The following is a 19,777-nucleotide window of genomic DNA, read 5'->3' on the forward strand; positions in this document are numbered from 1 at the left end:
CTGAGTAGCACATTTTCATGCCTGAGCACCTGGTTTTTTTCACAGATATCACCCAGAACAACTTGTTGCGTAATTGTTTGGGGCTCGGTGCTGGGGCAGAATAAGGTCCCTTCCCACTATGTTATTCTGTTATTCTGGTTGCCTAATTATTGACATCACTAGCTTACAAAGATTCCAACTGAAATTAGCATGATCAATAATTTAAAGAACAGAGGGCACAGAAGCTTGCCTAAAGAAATAGGTAAACTTAGATCAGCCGATAAGCTTGTTTATATCTTATTTGTTAACCCAACTAAATTATGAGTGGAAATAATAGATTTATATTTGCTCCCAACTAGTACATTATGTTCACAGAATCGTTTTTATTTCTTGCACCTTTGCATTTTTGGGTCTACTACTTCCTCCCCTTCCTAAATCTCTTCCTCAATATCTTTTTTTTTTAATTCCTTCTTTTATCGTAACCAAAAACCTCCAGAAATAACTTTAGGTATGTAATTAAACCTGTTATCTTCATCTTCATTATAATATCATTATAATTTTCTTAATAATCGGGATTTCATATATTATTTCAAAACAATTGCTTAGTCGAACCTCAAGGTGATAAGGTCATGAGTGACCGTGAGCAAAGATTCCCTATCCAAATAGGGCTGCAACTGGTGCACTAGGCAAACCTGGGCAAACGCCCCCCTTGCCACAGCTGAAAGATGGTGTTCTAAGGTTAGCTGTGGATCAAGGAGGATGCCCAAGTTGCGAACCCTTTCTGAGGGGGTCAATAGTTCCCCCCCCGAGGGATGGATGGACGTCTCCTTGGGAGGCGCCACTCTGTCACTCTGGATTGAGTCTGAGCCTGTTGGCACCCATCCAGACCCTGACAGCCTCCAGACACCGGCATATCACTTCCACTGCTTCACTGACTGGACATGGGGTGGAGATGTACAGCTGAGTGTTGTCAGCGTACTGATGATAACTCACCCCATGCCCTTGGATGATCTCACCCAGAGGTTTCATGTAGATATTAAACAGCAGAGGAGAGAGAACCAACCTTTGAGGAATCCCATAGGGAGGGACCTAGGAGTCGACTTCTTCCCCCCTGCTAACACCGACTGCGACCGACCAGAAAAGTAGGAGTAGAACCACCATAAAACAGTACCTCCCACTCCCAACCCCTACAGTTGGCGCAGAAGGATACCATGATCGATGGTATCGAAAGCCGCTGAGAGGACAAGAAGCACCAGGACAGAGGATAATCCCCTGTCCTGGGCCTGCCAGAGATCATCCATCAGCGCAACCAAAGCAGTTTCCATGCTGTAGCCGGGTCTGAATCCTGATTGCCGAGGGCCTAGATAATCGGCTTCTTCCAAGGAATGCTGGAGCTGGAGCGACACCACCTTCTCAACAACCTTCCCCATAAAGGGAAGGTTGGAGACAGGACAATAGTTATTAAATACGGCTGAGTCCAGGGAAGGCTTCTTGAAGAGGGTGCGCACAAGTGCCTCCTTGTACGGAGCCGGGAAGGACCCCTCCCTCAGAGAAGCAGACCAGCCAGGAGGGACACGGGTCCAGCAAACAGGTGGTGGAACTCACAGCTCCAATGGCCTTGTCCACTTCATCAGGTTCCATAAGTTAAAACTTCAACTTATTCCATAAGTTAAATCATTACTATCTCAATAGATCACTAAATAACAATTTGGGATTACTCAATATTAATTGTAATTTTTTTCTTCTGCAAAATGATATTTATCTTGTAGAAGGAGAAACCATCCTCTAAAAAAAGTAAATATATTAATACAGTGGAACCTCGACATACGAGCAGCTCTACTTACGAGCTACTCGAGATAAGAGCTGGGAGGGGAGCGACATTTTTGTTCGCCTCCCGAGCTCACATTCGGGATACGAGCGCCAAGGAGCTGTCTCCTGAAGCCGAACGCTAACTTCCGCGTTCGGATTCAGGAGACAGCTCCTTGGCGCTCGTATCCCGCGTGTTTTAAAAGGTTGCAGCCGGCCTGGGGGGCTCGGGGGGGTGCTGGCAAGCCCCCCAGGCCGGCTGCAACCTTTTAAAACACGCACGCCGCTTCGCAGCTGTCTCCTGAAGCCGAACGCTAACTTCCGCGTTCGGCTTCAGGAGACAGCTCCTTGGCGCTCGTATCCCGCGTGTTTTAAAAGGTTGCAGCCGGCCTGGCGGGCTCAGGGGGGTGCTGGTAAGCCCCCCAGGCCGGCTGCAACCTTTTAAAACACGCGCGTTGCTTCGCAGCTGTCTCCTGAAGCCGAACGCTAACTTCCGCGTTCGGCTTCAGGAGACAGCTCCTTGGCGCTCTTATCCCGCGTGTTTTAAAAGGTTGCAGCCGGCCTGGGGGGCTCGGGGGGGTGCTGGCAAGCCCCCCAGGCCGGCTGCAACCTTTTAAAACACGCACGCCGCTTCGCAGCTGTCTCCTGAAGCCGAACGCTAACTTCCGCGTTCGGCTTCAGGAGACAGCTCCTTGGCGCTCGTATCCCGCGTGTTTTAAAAGGTTGCAGCCGGCCTGGCGGGCTCAGGGGGGTGCTGGTAAGCCCCCCAGGCCGGCTGCAACCTTTTAAAACACGCGCGTTGCTTCGCAGCTGTCTCCTGAAGCCGAACGCTAACTTCCGCGTTCGGCTTCAGGAGACAGCTCCTTGGCGCTCTTATCCCGCGTGTTTTAAAAGGTTGCAGCCGGCCTGGGGGGCTCGGGGGGGTGCTGGCAAGCCCCCCAGGCCGGCTGCAACCTTTTAAAACGCGCGCCGCTTCGCAGCTGTCTCCTGAAGCCGAACGCTAACTTCCGCGTTCGGATTCAGGAGACAGCTCCTTGGCGCTCGTATCCCGTGTGTTTTAAAAGGTTGCAGCCGGCCTGGGGGGCTCGGGGGGGTGCTGGCAAGCCCCCCAGGCCGGCTGCAACCTTTTAAAACATGCACGCCGCTTCGCAGCTGTCTCCTGAAGCCGAATGCTAACTTCCGCGTTCGGCTTCAGGAGACAGCTGCGAAGCGGCGCGCGTGTTTTAAAACGTCGCAGCCGGCCTGGGGGGCTCGGGGGGGTGCTGGCAAGCCCCCCAGGCCGGCTGCAACCTTTTAAAACACGCGCACCGCTTCGCAGCTGTCTCCTGAAGCCGAATGCTAACTTCCGCGTTCGGCTTCAGGAGACAGCTGCGAAGCGGCGCGCGTGTTTTAAAACATCACAGCCGGTTGCTTCTCCGCTGACTCCTGAAGCCAAAAGCCAAAGGTGAACTTCCGCGCTTCAGGAGGCAGCTGAGAAGCGGCGGGGCTGTTTTAAAAGACTGCAGCCGACCTGGGGGGCTTGCCAGCACCCACCCCCAACTTGGAACCGCGGCTGGCGGCGGCGGAGGAAGGCGAATGCGGCTTGGAAGCTGGGAGGGGGGCGGAACGTCTTTGGCCACTTAGCTCTTCCGCCCCCCTCCCAGCTTCCAAGCCGCATTCGCCTTCCTCCGCCGCTGCTGGGCTGCGCGTGGCGGGAGAAGCCCGGACAACGCCGGAGCGCTGGGCAGCACTACCGCTTTCCTTCTTCCCGTCACGCCTTCCAAAGCAGCGCTGGGCGAAAGAGAGCGGGCGGCCAGCGGCAGAAGGCGAGAGATGCCTCTTCGTGCACTCGATCTCGGGGGTTCGGGGCGAGCTTGCCACCAGGCTTGGCTGGGGGGGGCTTGGCTTCTACGTGGGGGGGCGGCGGCCGGGTCCGGCTCCCGCCGCTGACGCGCCCCTCTGACGGCATTGCTGGCATTCCAGGCGAGCCGCCCGGCATAAGCAGCGGTTTCGTGGGTGCTGGCAAGCCCCCACCACGTTACTTCGCTCCTGTCCTGGCTAAATCGTGTGGCAGCAAACATGCTTTGGGAATTTGGCTGGGGGGGAGGGAGTTAGGAAGGTGCAAAGCATGTTTGCTCGCACGGGGAAGGGAAAAGGGGGCGGCTTAAGCCCTTCCCTGTGCTTCGGAAGCCGCTGACGCGCCCCTCAGAGAAAGAGAGAGGGGGGAGAGAGAGAAAGAGAGGGCTAGAAAGAGAGAGAGAGTGAGAGATGCTCAGTGAGCCTTTCTTTGAAGTTGCCTTTCTTTCTTGCTTTCTTTCTTGCTCTTTTTCTTTCTCTCTTTTACCTTCCCTTCCTCTATTTCTTCTTTTCCTTCTCCTTCCCACCTTCTTCCCTCCCTCCCTCCCTTCACTCATTCCTCTCTTACTCTCCCCTTTCATAGGTTTCCTTGCTTCATTCCTCTGTTCCTGTCCCTTCCCCCTTTCTTTCTTTCTTTCTTTCTCTTTTTCTTTCTCTCTTTTACCTTCCCTTCCTCTATTTCTTCTTTTCTTTCTCCTTCCCACCTTCTTCCCTCCCTCCCTCCCTTCACTCATTCCTCTCTTACTCTCCCCTTTCATAAGTTTCCTTGCTTCCTTCCTCTGTTCCTGTCCCTTCCCCCTTTCTTTCTTTCTTTCTTGCTCTTTTTCTTTCTCTCTTTTACCTTCCCTTCCTCTATTTCTTCTTTTCTTTCTCCTTCCCACCTTCTTCCCTCCCTCCCTCCCTCCCTTCACTCATTCCTCTCTTACTCTCCCCTTTCATAAGTTTCCTTGCTTCCTTCCTCTGTTCCTGTCCCTTCCCCCTTTCTTTCTTTCTTTCTTTCTTTCTTTCTTGCTTTCTTTCTTGCTCTTTTTCTTTTTCTCTTTTACCTTCCCTTCCTCTATTTCTTCTTTTCTTTCTCCTTCCCACCTTCTTCCCTCCCTCCCTTCACTCATTCCTCTCTTACTCTCCCCTTTCATAAGTTTCCTTGCTTCCTTCCTCTGTTCCTGTCCCTTCCCCCTTTCTTTCTTTCTTTCTTTCTTTCTTTCTTGCTCTTTTTCTTTCTCTCTTTTACCTTCCCTTCCTCTATTTCTTCTTTTCTTTCTCCTTCCCACCTTCTTCCCTCCCTCCCTCCCTTCACTCATTCCTCTCTTACTCTCCCCTTTCATAAGTTTCCTTGCTTCCTTCCTCTATTCCTGTCCCTTCCCTCTTTCCTTCCTTCCTTCCCACCCTCCGTCCATTCATTCACCCATTCATTATTCATTTATATGTACATGTACATTTCTTCATTAAAAACATGTCTTTCTGCATGATTTAGACTAACTTTGTGAGTTTTTTGAGGGCTGGAACCAATTAAAATTATTTACATTAATTCCTATGGGGAAAAGTCGTTCGAGATAAGAGCTGCTCGACTTAAGAGCCCAGGTCCGGAACGAATTAAACTCGTATCTCGAGGTACCACTGTATTAATTATGTAGAACAAATGGATTGGAATGTATTTGATTAGAATATATTGGAATAAAATAGATTGGAATAGAGTAAGATAGGGTAGGGTAGGGTAGGGTACAGTAGAATAGAATAGAATATATAGAACAATAGAATAGAACAGAAATCGGAATAAAGACTGAAATAGAGTAGAGCAGAACAGAACAGAATATAATAATCAGTGTTTCCTCTATTTTTTTTTCATTTCCATGCCTGGGTGTGGATCGATTAGAAACAAAAGAGGATCACATGACCTCAGGACACACAGCAACGGTCATAAAAATGAAACGGCAGCCAATTTTTGATCCTGCGATCATCGGGCTGCTGCGAAGGTCCTAAGTGTGAAAAAGGGGCATAAGTCACTTTTTTCAGGGCCGTTGCAACTTTGAACGGTCAGTAAATGAACCATTGTAAGTTGAGGACAACCTGCCTTGCCCCCTAGATGTTTTCTGTGGAGCTTCAAAATGGACTCCTGATCTGCTTCTAAAAGAATGCACTGGTCAGACAGATAATCCTCGACTTCTGTTCTGACTGAGTAAGATGGTTATTAAGTGAGTTCTGCCTCACTTTACCACCTTTCTTGCCACAGTCGTTAAGTGAATCCCTGCAGCTGCTTGTCAGAAGATCCCAAAAGATGTTCACATAACCCTGGGACGTGGCCACTATCATAACTAACTTGTCAAGAGTCCAAAGTTCGATCCAATAACCCATTTATTTTTCTATCAAAATCCTTTTTTCCTAGAAGGAAGAATAGAAAGAATAAAATGGAAAGGGGGATTAAAAGGGGATACAAAAAAATAAAAAAGAAAAGGTTTTGGTTCAAAGTTCTGCTCAGATTGAAAAAATTGGAGTTTGAGAAGGGTTGATTAAGCTTAGAGTATTGTTTTATTTGCTCTTTTTAAAAATTCAATTATTTTTTTATTTAGATATATCAGTTTAGGAATTGCTGATCTGTTTTAATAAAGTTAGAGGTATTGATTATAATAAGATATTCAGTAGGTGATACTGATTTGGATTAATGCATAAATTGAATTGAATTTAGCACTTTGGCATACTGATTAATAAGTTAGAAATATAATTGATGTACTTTTTGAAGGAACATTAAGGAGGGAATTTAATTATAAGAAAATGTATGTAACTGAATGATAAAATTAGGAAAAAAAACTTTTGCAACTTTTGGGATGATTGATATTAGTTACTAAGAAAATACTACATTTTATTCATGGAAAATTAGATCACTGTATTGTTTGAATGTATGTTGAGAGAAAAAAAAAATTATCCCCCCAAAAGTCCTCCCACCCTCTTTCCCTCCATTCATTTCATTCTTCCTCCTCCCTCCCTCCATTTTTCCTCCCTCCCTCCCTCCCTCCTTCCTCTCCACTTCTCTCTTTCCCTCCCTCTCTTTCCCTTTTCTTTCTTTCTCTCTCTTTTCCCTCTCTCATTCTCTCCTTCCAGGTCTCTCTCATTCCTGCATCCTCTCCCTCCCCCCTTCACTCTCCCATTTGTTTCTCTCCTCCCTTGTGTGTCCAATCACACTTGGCCAATAAAGAAATAAAGGAAGGATCATCCCGGAGCAGATTCCATTGACTCCAAAATGAGGGGGGGGACTCGGCCATGTTGGAGGGAAATGGGGTGGGGAAGAGACTTGCTGCCAGGCACTCGGCTCCAGCCCCTCCCACCTTTGTATCCTCCCTCTCTGAAGATTCACCCTCCTTCTCCAACCCCCACCCCCGTCTCCGAAGTTTGACAACTCCTCCCATTGTCTCAGCACTCAAAATGGACAGCTCACATCTCTTTTTACTGCCGTATTCTCCATTTCAAAATGCAGGGGGGGGGCAATCTTCCAGGCCCTGCTTTAAACCCCCCCAGGAGGCTTTTGAGCAGCAGTCGGGTGGTTGCTGTCAGCAGGGGCCATCACAGGTCTTGACGGCAGGGGGCCCCTGCTGCCCTGACCACTGTGCTCGCCTTGTGCCATAGGGGGGTCGCGTGCAAGCCCCTGGCCTCCACCGCCTCCTCTTCTACCGCCCTGCTGCCTGAGCCCATTTACAAGGGGCTGGTGGAAGACCTGATGTCGCTTTTGCTAAAGGTAGGCAAAAAAAAAAAGCAAAAGCGACATCGGATCTTCCACCAGCCCCTTGTAAACTGCCTCAGGCAGCGGGGCGGTGGAAGAGGAGGCAGTGGAGGCAAGGGGCTTGCACATGACCCCCCTGTGGAACAGGGGCCTGCTGACGTCAAGGCCGCTCAGGGAAGTGGCACACAGCGATAGAGCCAGAGAAGCCGGGTGGGGCTTAGAGCCCACGGGGCGCGGGCTCCATTGCGCTGGCATGGAAAACTCTGGGCTGAGCTTGGTTTTTTGCTTGCACCCCAGCGCGCTGCATGCATTAGAGGGAACATTGATAATAATAATAGAATGAAGAATGAATAGAACAGAACAGAGATTGGAATACAGATTAGACCAGAGCAGAATAGAATAGAATATAGAATAGAATAGAACAGAACAGAACAGAACAGAATAGATAGAATAGAATAGAATAGAATAGAACAGAACAGAACAGAGATAAGAATAGAATAGAATAGAACAGAACAGAGATAAGAATAGAGTATACAGAATAATAGAATAGAATGAAGAATGAATAGAACAGAACAGATTTTGGAATAGAGATTAGAATAGAGTAGAGCAGAACAGAATAGAATAAAGAATGAATAGAACAGGACAGAGATTGGAATAGAGGTTAGAATAAAGCAGAGCAGAACAGAACAGAATAGAATAGGAGATAAAAATAGAGTATATAGAATAATAGAATAAAGAATGAATAGAACAGAACAAAGATTGGAATAGAGATTAGAACAGAGAAGAGCAGGACAGAACAGAACAGAACACAATAGAATAATAGAATAGAATGAAGAATCAATCCCATTCAAAGTTTGCCTTCATTTTGTTTTCAATACCACTCACCATGAGAAGAGGGGCGGTATCAATGGCCATGGTGCCACGGGGCTCCCTCGCTCTCACAAGGGAAGCCCCGAATCCCGACCGTCCGGGGATCCTGGTTCTTTTGAACTGGGCCCACTCCTCCATGCAGGGGAGAAGATGCAGGGGATGCTACTGGGGGCCTGGTTGGGGGCCAGCATGCCCCCCCAGGCGAACTGGCTCAGTCTCGCGCTGGCGGTGGTGCGAGGTCGGCCAGGCCGCCATGTCCGGCTGACGTAGCTGCGCAAGACAACGCAACGCAGAGATTGAAGAAGCCTGGAAACATCTGGAAGGAGAATTGATTTTTAAGTGCTGCGAGGTGCAGAAATGCTTTAAGCGATGTGCTGGTGAGTGCGGAGAGACAGAGGAGATCTTAAATGACTGTATTTTTTTTTTTTGAAGCAGAAATGCCGATAATTGGTATGGAAGCAGCTGTTCGATTACAGGGCGATTAGTAGAAAGCTGTAAAATTGTAGCAATTACCTGGAATTGTTGTTTTTCCTTTTTTCTTCAAGGATATTTAAAGATTTTAAAGATTTGGAGCTTCAATTTGGATTTTATTTGGATTTATTTAGGCATTTTTTCTTCTGATGATGTCACGTCCCTTTGTAACAATTGAAGAGAATAATTAACTATGATAATATACTTCCACCTTATGGTCAGAGGAGCTTTTACAAGGAATTTTTACGATGCATATTCATACTAGATGGTTCTACATTTGTTCTTTGCTGGAAGGATTGAAGCTGCCCATTATTCATCTAAACTGTGGAAAGAATGTTGTACCCAGCTCTATTTTGGATCATGGCCAATTAGAAGAACTCTTTTTGAAACTGTTCTTTTGATCAAGAAGAAAGAGATTTGGGGAAGTTGAGCAAGGCAGCTAATTAACATTGGAACTGTTCAATGTCTATTGATTGGCTTGGAAAGTGACAGCTAAGATCCAGGTGGTGACTTTTGGATGCTTAGATCAGTGTTTCCCAACCTTGGCAACTTGAAGAGATTTGGACTTCAACTCCCAGAATTCCCCAGCCAGCATTCGCTGGCTGGGGAATTCTGGGAGTTGAAGTCCAAATCTCTTCAAGTTGCCAAGGTTGGGAAACACTGGCTTAGATTGATTAAGATTTGACGTAAAAGACTTAATTTGTTTAAATTGTGGAGTTCTTCCTTCCCCGTTTGGGCTAAACATTTTAAAACTGGAAGTAAGGCTCCCCCCCCCTTTTTTTGGATTACTGGTGCTGCCATCTATTGGAAGGTTTGTTAATGGGAGAATTATTTGCTTATTTAATTAACATCTGCTGTTTGGCCTTGGAAAAGGAAAACAAAGAAGAGAATCTAATGGGAGAACAGAATTTCTTTGATAAAAGAAGAAGTTTTGATTGTGGATTTGAACTTTGAACAAACTCCTGAGAAAAAAAAATTAAAAACTCTTGAACTTGCATTTATCTCATGAATTTGGTGGACATAATTGACTGGCAAGGTTGACAAGGTTGACTCAGCCTTCCATCCTTCCGAGCTGGGTAAAATGAGGACCCGGATTGTGGGGGCAATAGCCTAGCTCTGTTAAAAAGTGCTATTGCTAACATGTTGTAAGCCGCCATGAGTTTAAGGAGAAGGGTGGCATAATAAATAAATAAATAAATAAATAAATAAATAATAAATAAATAAATAAATAAATAAATAAATAAATAAATAAATAAATAATATACTGGGCTGTTTAATATAATTTTTTTAAACAGTTAGAAAAATAAAAGTCTTTTTTCTATAGACATGGAGAAATAAGATTCAGGAGATCAGAGAATTTTTTAATGATATTTGAGGAATGATGATTGAATTTAGAGAATCAATGAGAGACTGTACAGGAATTATTCGAGAAACAAAGGAAGCGTATGACTCAAAAGAGAAAAGTGGAGCAGAGGATTTTCCGGGACAACTAGGACAAGATGGAAAACAAGATACAGGCAATATGGAGAATGGACAGACTAAAGGACATGTTATTGAATTGGATGACTTTGTTACCTTAACAAATGATACTGCAAAAAACATCAAGAATTGTTTGGTCAATGATTGGGCTGTTGATCACATGTTTTACTATGAATATATTGAAACTAGCACAAAAGGAAAATTGAAAGGATGCCAGGGGTTTAAGAGACTCAAAAAGAAAACAATATTGAAAGTGATTGGTTGGAAAAATACAAAAAGTTGACATTTGCAAAAATTGAAGGTGTTAAGAGAAGAAATTAAATGGAAAAGGGGGTTAAAGGGGAATATAAAAAAATTAAAAAGTAAAGGGTTCCATTCAAAGTTTTAGACATGTTAAACTTTGTTAAAGTTAAAGAAATTGGAGTTTGAGAAGGATTGATTAAGTTGGAGTACTCTTTTGTTTGTTATTTTTAAACTTTAATTCATTTTCTATTTAGATATATAAGGGGTGAGTACAAGTGCACTAGAGTGCCATCCGTCCCCTGTCCTATTGCTCTCCTATATCTCCTATACCTTTCTTCTATTCCTATATCTCTTCTTCTATTCTTTCATTGATATGTTCTATTACTATATCTTCTTTTCTATTATTTCTTAGATATATTTTACTATGAGTATCTCCTCTATAACCTTCATCATGTATTTTACTATGTGTATATAGATATACAGTGGTCCCTCGATCATCGCGAGGGTTCCGTTCCAGGACCCCTCGCGATGATCGATTTGTCGCGAAGTAGCGGTGCGGAAGTAAAAACACCATCTGCGCATGCGCAGATGGTGTTTTTATTTCCACCGCAGCAGCGAGGAGCCGAAGATTGGGTTTCCCCGCCGCCTCGCTGCTGCTGCTTGTCCGCGCGCGTGCCGCCCGCCCCCCCCCCCCGCGCTGTTGCTGGGGCCGCTTCTCAGCTGAGAAGCGGCCCTGGGGTTTCCCCGCGCGCGCGCGTGCCGCCCGCCCCCCCGCGCTGTTGCTGGGGCCGCTTCTCAGCTGAGAAGCGGCCCTGGGGTTTCCCCGCGCGCGCGCGTGCCGCCCGCCCCCCGCGCTGTTGCTGGGGCCGCTTCTCAGCTGAGAAGCGGCCCTGGGGTTTCCCCGCGCGCGCGCGGTGCCGCCCGCCCCCCCACGCTGTTGCTGGGGCCGCTTCTCAGCTGAGAAGCAGCCCTGGGGTTTCCCCCCGCGCGCGCGTGCCGCCCGCCCCCCGCGCTGTTGCTGGGGCCGCTTCTCAGCTGAGAAGCGGCCCTGGGGTTTCCCCGCGCGTGTGCCGCCCACCCGCCCACGCCGTTGCTCGCGCCTTACCGGGGCAAGAGGGGGAAGACCCAGGGAAGCCTCTGCCCGGCGGGGAAACTCCACCATCTACGCATGCGTGGAAGGGCACGCATGCGCAGATGGTGGAGTTTACTTCCGGGTTGAAAACTCGCGATATAGCGTTTCGCGAAGATCGAGATCGCGAAACTCGAGGGACCACTGTATACCCACTAAAACCCCAATTGTGTATTGGTCAAAATAAATAAATAAATAAATAAATAAATAAATAAATAAATAAATAAATATATGAACTTAGGAATTGCTGATTTGTTTTAATAGAGGTAGAAGTATGATTATAATAAGATTTGTAGTAGGAGATACTGATTTGGATTAATCCATAAGTAGAATTGATTTTAGAATTGTTGGGGAGATTGATTTTTAATTGATTGAAAATAAGTATTGATTATCTAAATGTTAGATGGGCTGAAATAATTTTTAAATTTGGGATTAGGTAAATATATTATTTAGAGGGGAGAAGTAATCTGAAATTCTTATATGTTTATGTTTTGTTTTTAATTTTCTTTGGTTATCATTTGATTGGCTATAAAAGGTTTTCTTGGTTTATAGAAAAATATTTTAAAAAGGAAGGAAGTACTCTAGCAAAACAAGTTAGAAATATAATTGGTGTTGTATCTTTTGCAGGAACATTAAGAAGGGAAATTAATTAAAAGAAAATGTATGTAACTGGATGATAAAATTAGAAAATATTTTTTTGCAACTTTCTTGATGATTGATCTCAGTTACTAATAAAATACTGCATTTTATTTATGGAAAACTAGATAGTACATTGTATCGTTTGAATGTATGTTGAGAGAAAAATAAAATTAAAAATTAAAAAACCAAAAAACACAAGGCCTCAGATATAAAAATGTTGCTCCCCTCCACCAGTGAGTATCATCTCTCCTCTAAATGAGGAGGCGATAACGTTCTTTTAAAAGTCTTTCTTTGTAAATAGTCCTGCACATAAAAGGAGAAATTGTTTCTGGGCTGGTGCATGATGTTAGAAGTGTGACATAGTCCATGTATTTTTTGTTGATATTTGCTACAATGAAGATTGAGTTAATTAAAGCAGCAAGAGTCCAAAGTCCATAAAATTTACTAAGAAAGGACACTAACATAATGCTAAAGTCACAAGGACCCACTGTTTGCAAATGATGGTTCATGGTTGCTTATTCTAATATCTTCAAGTCTCACTCTTCCTTCTCTGGGTGCTCCAACTAGTATATTAATCCTCAGATCTTTCTCAAGAACAAAAGATTTCTGGACATTGTTTTTGCTGGCAGCTCTTACCTGCCAGCTCAGCTGTGTCTTCTTTGTCCGTTGGGTTCCTTGCACTCTCCAATGTTGCCTCCGCCAACCGCTCTCACTGGTCAGCGTTGTGTTCAGCCCAGTTGCACAATTCTCACTCGTCAAACTGTCCTCTACTGGCTGCTCCCACCTACCGGTCCAGCAGCTTAGCTCCCTTACCCTTGGAGCTCCCCAAGGTTAAGGTTAGAGCTCCCATTATGTTAATGTTACCTTTAAAGCTAGTACCATTATACAGAAGCTTGAAAACAAGGAACTGATTTAAAGCATAGTAGAAGAGCACTGCATATGTACAAAATCCAAAGCATTTCTCCTGAATTATGAGACTATTTGAAAATATAAAAATATTGAAAATATATTTTAAAATAATTCAAAATTCTACCAGTCACAATGGGTGGGTTTGTTTGTTTGTTTGTTTTGCTGCTGCGACTTAACAAGTTAGGAACAGAAAATTATATTTTCTATCAGAGCTAATTATATATTTGTAATATCCTATTTTCTTGTCTGCAAATTCTTAAGTTCTCAGTAACTGGTGACTCCTACATTTAGTTTCTTCTTTACTTATTAGCTCAGATATACCAGCCTTTGAATCTGGAACTTCTTAGGATTGTAGCACATTTGTTTTGGAATTGCACATTTGCTTCCACTGGTTTCTATGCTAATAAAGCTTTTATTATGGGTGTACCAAGGCACGCCCATATTACTCCAACCTTACGCAATCTGCAATGGTTGTCAGTCGGTTTCTGAATGCAATTCAAGGTGTTGGTTATTACCTTTAAAGCCCTAAATGGCTCAGGGCCAGGCTATTTACAGGACTGCCTTCTCCCTCATACCTTGCTATGGCCAGTAAGGTCCCACAGAGTCGACCTTCTCCAGGTCCCATCCACCAAATGATGTCGGTTGGCAGGGCCTCTGGGAAGAGCCTTCTCTGTGGTGGCTCCGACCCTTTGGAATCAACTGCCTTGAGAGATCCTCACTATCTCCACCCTGCTGGTCTTCTGGAAAGCCGTTAAGACCTGGCTTTTCCGGTAGGCCTAGAACTAGAATTGACTGTAAGTATGAAAGGTTTTCGTAGGATATTACTCTTTTTATTGTGTTGCTGATTTTATTGTTATATTTTTATCTTTGTTGTATTTATAATTATTGTTAGCTGTTCTGAGTCCTTTTTGGAGTGAGTGGCATATAAATAAATGAATGAATAAATAAATAAATAAATAAATAAATAATTTCTCATTTACATATTGCCTTGTATAGTGATCATTTGAAATTAAGAGTTGAAAAAAAGCTTTGCAACTAATCCTCATATTTATGCCGTCACATCTGTCTGTGGTCACATGATCACTATTCAGGCACTTTGCATCTGCCACACATTTACAACCATTGTAGCTCTAGCAGTCCTGTGATTGCCATTTGCAAGTTTCACAATCGGTTTCTTATAAGCAGAATTAATGGAGAATATGGAAGTAAAAAAGTCAAGAATCACATGAAGTGTCACTTGACCGCACTTAATTGATTCACTTAATTAAGCAATTAATGGGCACAAGCAGAAGTGATATAAGTCCAATGCTGTCATATAGTTTTTCACTTGGAGTTGTTGCCAATCCAGTTATGATTGGTAAGGCAGGACTACTTATACAGTACTGGGAACATGCCACAAAACTCAAACAATGATACTTCAGTACAATACTATTATGACTTTAGTTTCCACTTCTGAAATGTTAAAAATTTGTATTATATCTTATTATTTATTTATTTAAAATATTTATTTAGCTGCCAATCCTATAAGCAATTCATTATTAGTGGTGTCAGGTGTACTAGTGAAAGCACTGAATTTTCTTGTCTGAAGAGTACCTAAATACCCACTGTAAAAAAAAAATCATCAATGAACATCTCTGTTTTTCTGTTTTGGAAATAATATCTCTGTTAAGTTTTGCCAACTTTAATAATAACTTATTAATTTATTACTTTTTGCAGGGTTTCTAACAATTCAATCCCAGAGAACAACTTTAGCTAGTTTATTACCCAAATACTTAAATTCCATGATCAAAAGTGGAACGGTTGATTCCCTAAATTTTGTTACTGGAACCTGCTTGAAATAAGTAATGATATTTCATGAATTCCTATGTCAGCATCAGATAGCATTTTCTTTTTTTAAAATTTCAACCCATCACTTGCTGAAACATTTGTGTTTTATTTATTTTTATTGATTGATTGATTTTGTCCATTGCAAATGAGAGTTATATTGGGTTTACATATAGTAAATATATAATGAAGGTTATAGAGGATATACGCATAGTAAAATATATCTAAGAAAGAATAGAAGAGAAAAAATAGGAATAAAATATATCAGTGAAAGAATGGAATAAATATAGGAAAGAAGAATGGTATAGGAGATATAGGACAGCAATAAGACAGGGGACGGAAGGCACTCTAGTGCACTTATGCACACCCCTTACTGACCTCTTAGGAATCTGGAGAGGTCAATCGTGGATAGTCTAAGGGTAAAGTGTTGGGGGATGACACTACAGAGTCCGGCAATGAGTTCCACACTTCAACAACTCGGTTACTGAAGTCGTATTTTTTACAGTCAAGTTTGGAGCGCTTAATATTAAGTTTAAATCTGTTGTGAGCTCTTGTGTTGTTGTGGTTGAAGCTGAACTAGTCGCCGACAGGCAGGACGTTGCAGCATTTTTTAAAAAAATTATGCTTAGTGGTTCAGCTATAGCAGAAGAGGGCTTTTTTAGGAAGTATGCACATAGACCATCTGGTCCGACTGATAGAGAAGGTTTGAGATCATGTAATGCTTTTTTAACTTGGTCTTCAGTGAAGTTTATTTTTTGGGTGGTCTGTTTTTGTTAACAGCAATGGCTCTTCCCCCATCTTTGCAAATCGCACCTCAAACCCACTAAAAAACCTAACCCAAATCGTCTTCACTGTAGACCATGCAGAAAAAGCAATCCGTGACCTCAAACCTTCCCTATTTGCCGGACCAGACGATCTCTGTGCATACTTCCTAAGGAAACTTTCTTCTGCTCTTGCTGAACCCCTAAGCATTATCTTCCAAAAATCCTTCAGGACCAGCACACTCCCCAAGCTGTGGTCAAAAGCAGTAGTCATCCCCATTTTCAAAAAAGGAGACCCTTCACTAGTGGACAACTACAGACCGATATCTCTCTGTAAAATCATGGAATCAATTATAAATCGATCAATCACCCTCTACTTAGAATCTAATAACCTACTCTCAAATAAACAATTTGGATTCAGAAAGAAATTATCCTGCAACCTACAACTACTTCACTGCAAAAACATTTGGACTACCCACCTCAACCAAGGAAAATCCATTGATGCAATTTATATAGACTTTTGCAAAGCCTTTGACTCAGTGGTCCACGACAAACTACTCCTAAAACTCAAATCCTATGGCATCTCAGGACTCCTCCACAACTGGATTACTGCATTCCTGTCAAACAAGCAACAAATTGTCAAAATTGGTAGCGCCATCTCCACCCCCACCCCTGTCATAAGTGGCGTTTCCCAGGGAAGTGTACTAGGTCCTACTCTCTTCATTCTCTACATCAATGACTTCTGTGACCATAACGAAAGCAACTGTGTTCTTTTTGCCGATGATGTGAAACTTTTCAACACCACTGATAACACACTCACTCTCCAAAAAGACCTGGACTTTGTCTCAGACTGGTCTAACACCTGGCAACTTCAAATATCAACCAACAAATGCTCTACCCTCCACATCGGCAAAAAGAATCCAAACCGCATATATGAACTGAATAAACAATCTCTCACTGCTAACCCACACTCAGTAAAAGACCTTGGAATACTAATATCGAATGACCTAAGTGCTAAAGCCCACTGCAACAATATTGCCAAAAAAGCTTCTAGAATTGTTAACCTGATCCTACACAGCTTCTGCTCAGGCAATCTTACACTACTCACAAGAGCCTACAAAACTTTTGCCAGACCCATCCTAGACTACTGCTCATCTGTCTGGAACCCATACCATATCTGAGACATCAACACTCTTGAAAATGTCCAAAGATATTTCACCAGAAGAGCCCTTCACTCCTCCACTCGAAACAGAATATCCTACGAAAATAGACTAAATCCTGGGCCTAGAAAGCCTTGAACTATGGCGCCTAAAACACGATTTGAGTATTGCCCACAAGATCATATGCTGTAACGTCCTACCGGTCAATGACTACTTCAGCTTCAACCACAATAACACAAGAGCACGCAACAGATTCAAACTTAGTACGAACCACTCCAAACTTGACTGTAAAAAATATGATTTCAACAATCGAGTTATCGAAGCGTGGAACTCATTACTGGACTCAATTGTGTCAACCCCTAACCCCCAACATTTCTCCCTTAGACTCTCCACGATTGACCTCTCCAGGTTCCTAAGAGGCCAGTAAGGGGCGTATATAAGTGCACTGGTGTGCCTTTCGTCCCCTGTCCAATTGTCTTTCCTTTCTTTCACCTATCATATATATTCTCTTCCTTTCACATATCCTCTCCTCTAAGTTCACTTTTACCCTCATATATATTACCACATGTCTATTTTTCCTCCTATGTATTTGTGTATTGGACAAATGAATAAAATAAAATAAAAAATTTGGGTTAGGTCGTTGAGGGAGTTTGTGGTGCGATTGATGAAATCGGGGGATGAGCCATTGCTTTTAACAAAGACAGAGCCAAAGAAAGAGTTGAGGTTAGCTTTGGATGAATCATTGTGGTATTCTTTATTGTTGGATCCTTTGAGAGGTGGAATAGGTATAGAGTCTTTGAGTTTATTGTTGACAAAGTTGTAGAAGGCTCGATTAGATTTGGTGTGTAGGAGGTTTTCCTCTTGTTTGCTGTAGTAGTTTAGGCATTCTGCTTTTATTTGATTGCAAATGTTTTTATAACGGGTTCTGAAGTTGGCTACTTGTCCTTTTTGTTTTTCCTCCAGAGAGATTATTTTCTTGTTTGTAATTTTCTTATTGAGATGGGGAGATTATTATTTTTTGTTTGTGGTAGATTTTAGAGGTACATGGAGTCTGATAATAATTTTCAATTCGAGTAGGAATGTGTTGTAGAGGTCATCAGTAGTGTAGCATTCAGAGAATAGAGTTTGCCAGTTTAATGTTTAGAGGTGGGCTTCAATGAGTTCGTAGTTTGCTTTTTTGAAATTGAATTTTGGTGTCGCATTATTTGGGTGGGTCATAGTGTGGCTTAGGTTAAGACTGAAGTTTATCATGCTGTGGTCACTGTTGGAGAATGGTTCTTTTATTTGTAAGCCAAGTATTGCACTTTTGCTATTGCAGAAGATGAGATCAAGGCAGTTATCAAGTTTAGTATTGTTATTTACTAGTTGGTTGAGACCTAGAAAGGTAACGGTATTATAAATAGCAGAATGGATGGGTTCCGTGCTGCATCCATTTAAGGTCCAGTTAATGTGTGGTAGGTTGAGGTCTCAGAGGAAGATAATGGGATATGGATAGTTGGTTGCCCACGTTAGTAATGTGGATAATTTGTTTGCATGTTCAATGTCGTAGTCTGAGGCTCTGTAGCAGACTAAGAAGCGAATTGTGGTATTTAGGGAGAGATCACAGACAATAGTTTCAGGTACCGATAAATCCAGTGCAACTTTGGATTATTTTAGATTCAGCGATTTTTTTGTAGAATATGGCTACTCTGCCTCCTCTGCGGGATTCACGGTTTCAGCGGAAAACATGGTAGTTTTTTTATGTATAATGGAGTCTGAGTAGGAAGCAGTTAGCCATGTTTTGCATATAAAAATTATATCAAAGTTGGAGGTGTCAAGTAGAAGGTGGAATTCAGACATCTTGTTGACTAAACTTCTAGCATTTAATAGTTTACATTTGAGATTGGTCTTGTGTTGAAGTTTGGTTTTAGGGTGGTTAGAGGAAGTAAGGAGCCTGCTTTCCTATTCTTTGTTTGAGGTGGTAGGGATGTCCATTTATTGTTGTGGGGGGGTGGTCTGGTACGTGTCAGTTTGTTGTTGTGAGGTGGAGGGTTTGGAGGAGAGGGATGGTTGATGTTGGATGTTAGACCGGAAGATGTAGAGAGGATTATGGGTTTTGGGTTTGATGCATTCCGTGTGGTAATCTATGTAAAGGTTTGTTTCACCAAGTTCATAGCGCCTCTTGAGTTCTGCCTGTAGAGAGCGAATATGTTGTTTATTTGATAAACCTATTGACATGTTTCTGAACAAAGACATTTTCAGATGGCATTCAAATCTAATATATCTGTGCTATTATTGTTCACAATAACATGATACAGGGTAACATTTCAGTTGCATAGAGCAGATATGTCAGTTTTTATTTGTCCTAAACAAATGTTTATTCACTGAATATTAGTTAATAATTAAAATAGATTTAACAGCAAGACACATTTACACGATAAAAGTTTGGGTGCACTTTTGGCCTTAAGTTCAAACTCACAGCAGTTTCAATTGAACACACGTGCACACAATAGATTCAAACTGAATGTAAACCGCTCGAAACTCAACTGCAGAAAATACTTCAGCAACAGAGTGATCAATGCCTGGAATGCACTATCTGACTGTGGGTTTTTTCCTCAAACTCCAAAAGCTTTAACCTTAGACTGTCTACAGTCAACCTCATCCTAAGGTATATGGATAAACACACTATCCTGCCTATTGTCCCTGTCCCACTCTCCTATTGTCCTAATTTACCTATACCAACTTTGCTTTTGTTTATTTTTATACTATACCTGCTATCTTGTACATGATTTGACAAATAAATAAATAAAATAAAATAAAAAATGGGAAATGGGATTTATTTCAAGGAACTCTGCACAGATTTCTTAGAATGCTTTCCCCCCCCTAGTAACACAACATTAAATTTAGAAACTATACTGCTTTTGCTAACTCCTTTACTAAAATATTTTTATTGTTCTTTGAAACATGTATAATAATGATC

General features: G+C 42.8%; 1 protein-coding gene across 3 annotated transcripts in view; it reads left to right on the forward strand.

Moving 5' to 3' along the window:
• The window catches only part of NR1D2 (nuclear receptor subfamily 1 group D member 2), a 107,496-nt gene that overhangs the window by 43,866 nt on the left and 43,853 nt on the right, over positions 1-19,777 (forward strand). The gene's annotated exons all lie outside the window — the stretch shown is intronic.

Source organism: Erythrolamprus reginae, chromosome Z (assembly GCF_031021105.1).
Source record: "Erythrolamprus reginae isolate rEryReg1 chromosome Z, rEryReg1.hap1, whole genome shotgun sequence".
In the NCBI taxonomy this organism is placed as follows: Eukaryota; Metazoa; Chordata; class Lepidosauria; order Squamata; family Dipsadidae; genus Erythrolamprus; species Erythrolamprus reginae.